We start from the raw sequence: 9,179 nt of genomic DNA on the forward strand, positions 1-9,179 counted from the left end.
TCATTCATTTTTAAACTACTTATAAAACAGTAATGTAAGTCTATTATATATACTAGAAACTTCTACTATATGATGAAAAAAGTTCTAAGTATCAAATTTCAAGAAATTCTTGAATTTTAACAATTCCTCATTCCTTAAAACTTGTTGCAGACAGTGTTCCATGTAACAGCAACAAAAGCATTCATGGTCATATGATATTTCATGCTAAACAGATTCATTAATGCAGGACTTCTTGGAATTTTTAATATATAATGTGCACTCTGTCTCTCTAAAATAGCAGCAGATAGTATTTTGCAGATATCATATTTAAAATATGAACTGTCCCTCCCTATCAGACTTTCCCTACCCTACCTCTCTTACAAGGCCACTCCTACCCTATGGCACAGGCTTGGCCATGTGACATGTTTTGGCCAATGAAATATAAAAGGCTGTCACATGTGCCACCTCCAAGCTGCAGTTTTAAGAGCCATGGTTCTACCATCACTCTTTTCTCCTTCTGCCACAAGACTTGTGCAACCCAGAGTTGCTCTATTAGCTTTGGTCCAGGAATGAAGATAACATGGAACGAGGGGCAGCAGACTCATCAGGGACAAGAGCATAAATGAGAAAAACACTTGTACTGGCATAAACCACTAAGAATGGAACTCTTTTGATAATGAAATGCATCTTTGCTAAGCTGACTGATACAACATGTTTCCCAAATTTATTGGACTCCAGCATCCTTTTGCCAAGTAATATTGCCCAGCATTTGTTTCCTAAAGTACTTGTTTGTATGGCATCTCTTCTATTTCTTAGTTAATATTGTATTTAAGGTGAGAAGTAAGCTAGCAGTACATAGTCTTAGCCATCTTCAATTAAGCTTTCATCTTAAATTTATCAGCAATTTGAATTTCTGTCAATTTTTGCTTATATTCAATAAAATATATTTCATTGCAATAATCTGATTAACATTCAGAAATCATAGTTCAAATGGCTACTTAGTGAAAACTGCCATACTAATGCTGGTTCAGGACTTAGTTTTCTGAACAGGTCAGATAAAGTGTCCTACTTTACTTTCTATATATGTATTCATATTTAGCAAATTCAGAATACTGCCACAAATTTAATTTTCTTTGAACCCCACTATGCCCAACTCCCTTTTGGATTAGCAATTAAGAACATATTTGAAATTCAGCATCAATTTTTGAATATTCCGTAGTCTAGTCTGCTGATTCAGTAAAACCATAATTAACTATATTCTGACTGGCATTCTTAAATGCAGAATTTATATTTCTAACAAGTGTGCCTTAAAGGATAGCAAAGCAAAGAGGGAAAGCGATTACCAAATTGCAGTCTTCCCACTGACATTAAGATTTTGCTGGTGTTTAAATATCCTACGGTAAATATACATTCAAGTTAAATTGCATACATTTTTCCTATGTGTACAATCCTAGACAATGACATTCAGAAGAATGGTTCGGGGACCTTATATTTATGCTCACATCATAAAAACTACACTCAGTCATATATTCACTAAAAGAGGAAGGTAGATGCAGATATTCTAGACAGATTTAATAAGCTAACAAAAATACTTTGAAACAGAAGATTTATTTTCAATTAATTGGAAAGATAAAGAATAAGTTCCTATTGCAACTAAACAATATTTACCATATTTGCTCGTTTAATTCACACTAAGTTCCTCAGTCTTATAAACCATCAGTTCATCACAAAGTATTCAGACGTCATTAAAGCAATCACACATTTTATTCCCAGATAGGGAAAACTGTACGTATTCAGTAACCATTAATAAACTACTTTAAAAACATTATTGCCATATCTTAAGCCAGTTAAAAAATTTTCTCCTCAAGCAAGAACTCTGAAAATAACTTACAAAGGAACAGATCTGTGAACTTGTTTGATATAATTTGTCACATGTACACATTAAAATCTCAACTTTTTCTTCATTGCATGGTTTTCATATTTAAAGCATTTTCACAATGCAGCTACACATGCCTCTATTATTTTTAATAGGTGGGAAAAACTCCATAACACTTTGATACTGATTCACTTTTCAATTAAAGCCAATGGCAGTACAAAAAATAGCTTTGGGGGAATAGACCAATATTTATTTAGGTAGGTAGCCTCTAAACAGCCAGGACTCTAATAAATTGACTTTCACCAATATCCCACTCCTGGGGAGAAACAAATCAAAGATTCTGAACAGTTAATTTATAAATTTTCATGCTTTTAAAAAAAGTTAACTTACTTGATGGTGGAGATTAAAATGTCACTTTAAAAAAATAGCAAAATTGACAAGAAAAAACATACAACTGTCACACTTCCTTGATCAATATGGAAGGTGAATCCATCAGATGGGAAAAAGTTGAGACCAGCTCTGATAGCACATAGTTCTTGACTGCCTCACTGGTTCCAGGTAAGTAAGTAACATGCACCTTCAGTGCAGCTCTTACCAGTCAAATCAAGACTTTCCATTGTGATTTCAATGGAACATCAAAACTTCCAGCTTCTGTGATGCAGCAGGATTCTGTGAAAGACCCATAGCAAAGTGGTTAAAATGGTGAGCCACAAAGGCCTTTCAAACAAAGCTGACAGTCATACTCTTTCAGCAAAATAATCCCCAAATGAAATGAATTAACAGCCAAACAATCAAAATCAGGCAAACATCCCTATGCTAACGTTACTTAGAAAGTGACCTAAAGTGTTCATAGTCAACTTTAATTTAACAAAAAGACAGTCACTAAAATTTTTCAATGGAAATTCTGAGATTAAGGTTATACAGACTAAGAATTACGGAAAATCACTTCTCAGCCTTTTGACTAAAATCAAGTATAGAATTACAGTCAAATCCCTTGGAAAAACATAGGGTTAAATTGACTTCTTGACTAAATGCAAGTTATTTTAAATGACTGGCCCAACTCAACTAGATAAACTGTGATTCAGATATTAATATCTTATAATTTATTCTTTAAATGTTTTAAATATAATAAGTGAAGGAAGATAGTAACAATAAACAAGAAAGCAGCTGGGGACAAAGAGGTCAAACATAAAAACTAACAAAAAATATTATTTTCTAACAACAAAGGACAAGGAAAGAAAAGATCAAAATCAGCAAAAGGGCATATACACAAATTAAATGGAACACTTTACATTAATAACACTGAAAATATAGATATATTTTAAAATCACATCATTTTAAGAATTAAAAAGTTACTTCATTTCTGTGTGAGACACATTTAGTTTCTAGGTTGCTTCGGTGGTAATACTAAATCCACACTCATCTAAAAGAGACAATCTCCTGCCCCAGCAGATTATGACAACGTATTTCTTTACAATCTGTAAGCTACACAGTGTAGAAATTGGATATTACTTACTGGCTTATAGCTCTATCAATACTATCAGTCATTTTATGGCTTGGCTGAAGTGTTTTTGTTTTTGGTTTTTTTCTAATCAGTATCTATGATACTTGATATGGAAGAACTGGCTCTTCACATTAAACATCAAAAATGCTTAATGATTCATCTGAGTAATCCTAGCTAGAATGAGATGATTCAGTTGTCACCCAGTACTATTAATGAAAACAAAAGCTGGAAAGAATGAATAAAACATTAAATGGTCTCAAGTGGCTTCACACAAGATACTACTCATTCATCCATATTTTTGAAAACAAGAATATGGATAAAAGAATCAATCCAGACTTTGAAGCAAACTACAAAGAACACATATGATACTTTCAAATTAAATGCCTACACTTCTACTGCATTTTATGAAGGAAGTGCACAATTCCAAACACTGATAAAATAGATAGTATAAGTCTATTCTTAATAATCATAAAATAGGCAATTAACATTATTAAAAATACTCTTTTAAGAAAATCCCATACACTGTCTCATATTGTCGTGCTTTTTCTTCATATAAATCAATAAGAGCAAGTATACAGAAGAACCATTAAAATAATATTGTAAAATAAATAAGGAAAAATCATGAAGTAAATAACTATAAATAAATCTGCACTGCTAAAATTGGAAAGGAGGGTCCAGCATTAATTTTGACAGTGTTTAATTCTCATTTTGGTTTGACGATTTGTTTGCTCTTTAGTCTAAAAAGTGAGCACATGCTATCTGAGAAATAAAATATCCTATACTTCCTAAATACAGAAGTTCTTTTAGAAGCTCAAAGACAAACTCTTACTAATCTTCAGGTAACTTTATAGATTTATTTGTTTTTGTAATTGGATATATACCAAAAAATGGACCATAATTACATCTCATTTTGATTACTGTTCAGTAATATATTATCTGTGATGTGACTTCTATGGATAGAGTGGGAAGAGATTGGCTATGCTGTGACCAATATGGCTTTTAAAACTCTCTTAAGATAAAAAGAAATTATGGCGGACTTAAGAAGCCAGGTATCAGCCACAGAGCAGAGGTCAACTTCAAGGCTGAAGGTCCTGTCTAAGACAGACTTCCTTTCAGTTCTCTGATAGCCAAACTTAGAGACTCCAGATTTTATCTGGCTATTGCAAATGTCTACTTGAGTAGCTTCAGAAAAGTAGTTTCAACATAAGCTGTTCTGCATTTAAATTACAAGTATTTCACAAAGAGTTTTTATTTGATGGAAATCGGTAGCTCTGTGAGGTATCAGAAGGGCAAGTACGCCAGCATGGCAAAATGCCCCAAGTGTGAACGCACCATGCAGAATAGTGACTAGAATGTGTGCTTAGACCAAAGCCTGGGCAGATTTTCATCAGACCCATCCAGTGCCTGTCTGTGTTCTCTGGGTTCCATTTTGGCTCCCTTTCAACTCCTACTCACCTCCACAGAGCCTTGGATTCCTGACTCCCCATGATTAGCTCCTACTGGCTCATTAAAGATCTTCTCTTTCCTTTTTCAAGACCTCTGCTTCTCACCCACGACACCACCTCCCACAGTCTTACCAGCACTGATCTGGCACAGCTCAGGATTCCCTCTGAGAAACTTCATCATGGCAGGTGGGATAGCCATCTATTAAATATCTATTATTTGCCTCTTACCGCAATTATGGCATCTGACTTGGCATCTGAAAAAACTATCTTAAAGATGTGGCCTAAGCAACCATTAAAATAATCCCAAAGCAACTGACTTCCTGGCATAGTTCACGTGCTTCCCCTTGGGATGCTGTGTTTTGAAAAGTTTATTATATTAAAAAAGGTGAGGTGCCACGTTTTACAATGAGGCAGACTCCCAACTGGTGGTTAATGTCTAGTACAGCATTCAAAGGCACATCATGGCAAAATCCCCTTCTATGCCAAAATTGTATATTTTGCAACCTGATGTCACTACTACATAGTTAGTACAGAAGAGACTCCAAGGCAACCATGCTGCCCACTTACATGGAGAATATTTAATCCCCATGAATGACTGCTATTCTGATGTTTTCATCAATTCTCTGGGTAATAGATTAAGCTTTAACTAACTCATTTTCATACATAACCCTAATTCAATCAAGCTCAGTAAAAGTCATTCTGGACTGCAATTATTTGCTAAGGAACAATTACATTCAAATGAAAAAAAAATTTCCTGGGCATAATACAATGCATGGTACAGATGCCTCTCCATTTATGGAGCAAGAACAACAAAAATAGCCAAATTACTACAAAAGAAAATACACTTTTTTCCTTCACCCTCCTAAAAACAGACTACTCATGTTTTTACACCTAAAAAAGAAAACAAAACAAAAACAGGGAATCTGAGAAAGCAAATTTTAAAATTATTACTTTCAATGATGTTTATGCTTTCAAAGAGGCTGTAATTCTAATCTGAGTCAGCATGACCTCCGATAGCCAAAACAAGTACAGGTCACAGTACAGGTCACAAAGTCTGAGTTTTAATATCCACTCTTCCACCAAATCTTCCACTAGCTTCCTCCATTTTCCAATGTCCACTTTACAATGCAGGTTTTCTTAAAAGATTTTTCCTGTTTTAAAACTATTACATGTATACAATAGTATACATGTATACTATTACTTCTTTACATGTATACAATTCTTATGTTTCCCTCAACACACTCTTTTATATACTATGTGTTTATAAATGAACTTAAATACCAACTCCAAGCTCTTACTTCTGTACAATGTAATGTACATGTTTGTAGTCAAAAAATTGATTTAACTAAAGCCTTCCCTGTCCTTTGCATGCATAAGGCTTTCCCCCTACTATTCTATATATTCTTTTAACCTCCTTAATAGTGAAATCAGACACATTACACAATATTACAGTACTGAAAATGATGCTGTTATACCAGCTGTTATGCAATTTTAGCCAATGAATTTCATGCCTCGGGTCACTGTGGTCCATCACAGGCGAAAGGCCTAAAAATGATAAACTGATAGTATGACCTCCAGTTAAATCATTTACTGAAATAAAATACCTTCACACAGAAAAAGATGACTAATTGCAGGGACATATATACACATGTGGAATCTTGAAATAGTTCATGGAAAGATTCACATTATCTTTTAATTTTATTTTTCCATGAACTTTTTCAAGTACATGTAAGTGTGTGTGTGTGTGTGTGTGTGTGTGTGTGTGTGTGTGTGTGCTCGCATATATATGAGGGGTCTTCAAAAAGTTCATGAAAGGATTCATATTATCTTTTAATTCAGTTTTTCTACAAACTTTTTGAAGTACCCTAGTGTATATATATAAAATAAAGTGACAACATAAACTATGAATAAAAAGACAACACTTGTTAAAATCACCCACCTGTCTTTTATAGTTAAAACCTAAGCCACAGCTATTTCACAGGCATTTCTGGCCAGGCACTAATCTTTAACAGAAATTACAAGTATCAGCTATACTAAGAATGGAGATCTTTTAAAAAAAAAAAAAAGGCAAATCTGAATTACCTTTATGTCATCTTCTCCAACCCCACCTTGGCATTTCCTAATGACCCAGAGCCTTTCAGATAAGAAACATTAGATACAGTAATAAAGGCAAACATGTTTTAAGAGTTCCCGAGGTATCTAGCAGTAAACCATAATAACTACTAAGTAATTACAGTTCTGTCCCATTGTTTGGACGCTCTAACAATGTGTCAAAAAAGACTAGGTAATAGAGACAGAAAAATTTAGCATTCATTAACATGGGCCTCTTATAACAGCAAGATGAAAGATTTAGAAATCCCCTTCCTTCAGCACTCAATATTGAACCAATTATAAAAGCCATGTTTTAAAAACTACCTACCACCTACCTATATGCCAACAGAATGGCAAGCAAATGATGTAAACTTTTACTGTTTGAGAAATTAATGACATACTAAGTATTAATACTGCAAAAAGCATTATAGCAGAGTTGCTGCTTTCTTGAAGCTGATGATCTTGTTGGGTAATCACATACACACACACAAAAGTCACATAATAATAGAGTAATATATAATAAATGTCAATATGGTAAGCAAACATTTTTAAAAAGTTAGAATGCACAAGGAATCTTTACAGAGGAGATGAACAAAACTGGAACCCAAAGCACTGACGGCAATTTAGGATACCAAGACAGAGGATGGAGGAGGGTGCTACAGGCACAGGATGAGCAAAGGTTCAATACAGGAGCAAGCCTGGCTTGCTGGAAGGGATAGGAAGCAAAGGAGGCAGAGCTAGCTGAAGCGCCGGGTTCATATTAGAAATTGGGACATGAAATGTGGGCATGTGATTTGCTCTTTTCTCTTCATAGTCTTCTACTTGGCAAAGTAGTATTAGCAGCATGGTGGTGTGCTAAGCATCCTGGCTTTAGGGTTTACTACCCTGCAGCTGTGGGCCAATTCCTAAGCCTCTCTGAGCCTCTATTCCACCTCTGCAAAACTGGGATAATAATCTCTATATCTCTAAGGGCTGCCTTAAGAACTATGAGAAGATATTACAAATGCAAAGTGCTTGGCATACAGTAAGTGCTCAATAAATATTAGTAATCTCATTACAGTTAAAACTAAGTGGTAAAAAAGCATTTAATAAAGTTACATGGTGAACACACTGAAGTTTGCCTTGAATGTTCTCAGCATACGGATGCTGAATGAATTGCTACTTGCTCAAATGGTGTTTCACTGTAAATTTTATTTTAATTTAGGTGGCTTTAACATATGTTTAATTCTGACAGTCTGAGCAACCACTTTTTACTCCTAACGATTTCAACATACATTAGCTGATTTGATAATGTGGATATTTTATTATAATGATCATTTGCCATAAGATTGTTACTTCAAGGACCATGGTGGAACCATGAATTTCTGTAGTTTCCATAAGTAAAGGTGGAAAATGATTAGGCATTAGTACAAGTCACATGGCTAAGCACGGAGGTACTGAATGACTCTTTTATACTCCCATGAACTGTATAAATGTGCCTTTGACCTTCTCAGGCACAGGAAACTGCACATTTAAGGCAGGAGTTTCACTTCCAGGAAGAGTACAAAGACATGCTTGCCAGCAGCTACAGCAACAATGATGACAGGGTACTTTTTTTCCCAGGTACTTTGAGAAGATTCACTAACTCTTATCAAGCCACTGAGCACTAAACTAGGAAATAAATGTTAGGATAACCCCAGCCCTGTGATATATCCCTCAGAGATTGGGTTTGCTTAAGTAAACCCTAGCCTACACACTTCAGGAATTAGCCTTTACCTTGAGGAAGGAGTTCTGCAAATGAAATGCATTAGAAAAACCTCAAGATTACCTTGTCCTCTGAGGTAAGAAAGGGATCCTATGGCTACTTTTATCCTGTCAGCAAAAATTCACAGTACACAGAAAATCACATTCTTATGAAAAAAAAAAAAATTTAGTCCAAAGTCATTTGATAAAAGTCAGTAATTAGCAATTTACATAATTTTAAACAGAAAATACTCTGTTCCAAGAAGCAAAGGACACTGTCTTTCTCTTTTTTCCTTTATTAATATATTAAATTATATAAAGACAATTTAAAGAAATATAAAATTATAAATATAATTTAAAATTTTGTAATGTTATTTAATAGTATACTTCTATTAAAAATTATGTTATTTAGGGGCCGGCACTGCTACAGTGCGCCGCTTGGGAGTGCGGCGGCGCTCCCGCCGAGGGTTCGGATCCCACATACAGACCGGTTCCCGCTCACTGGCTGAGCGAGGTGCGGGCACAACACCGAGGGTTGTGATCCCGTTGCCGGTCCCAGTCC

General features: G+C 34.9%; 1 protein-coding gene across 5 annotated transcripts in view; it reads right to left on the reverse strand.

Moving 5' to 3' along the window:
• BBX (bobby sox homolog (Drosophila)) overlaps window positions 1-9,179 on the reverse strand; it is a 284,645-nt gene that overhangs the window by 165,457 nt on the left and 110,009 nt on the right. For all 5 annotated transcript variants that reach the window (XM_008588833.1, XM_008588813.1, XM_008588839.1 and 2 more), the window contains exon 3: window positions 2,451-2,524. The gene's annotated coding sequence lies outside the window, so the exon portion shown is untranslated. The remainder of the gene's footprint in view (window positions 1-2,450; window positions 2,525-9,179) is intronic.

This window comes from Galeopterus variegatus, unplaced genomic scaffold, assembly GCF_000696425.1.
Source record: "Galeopterus variegatus unplaced genomic scaffold, G_variegatus-3.0.2 Scaffold132, whole genome shotgun sequence".
In the NCBI taxonomy this organism is placed as follows: domain Eukaryota; kingdom Metazoa; phylum Chordata; class Mammalia; order Dermoptera; family Cynocephalidae; genus Galeopterus; species Galeopterus variegatus.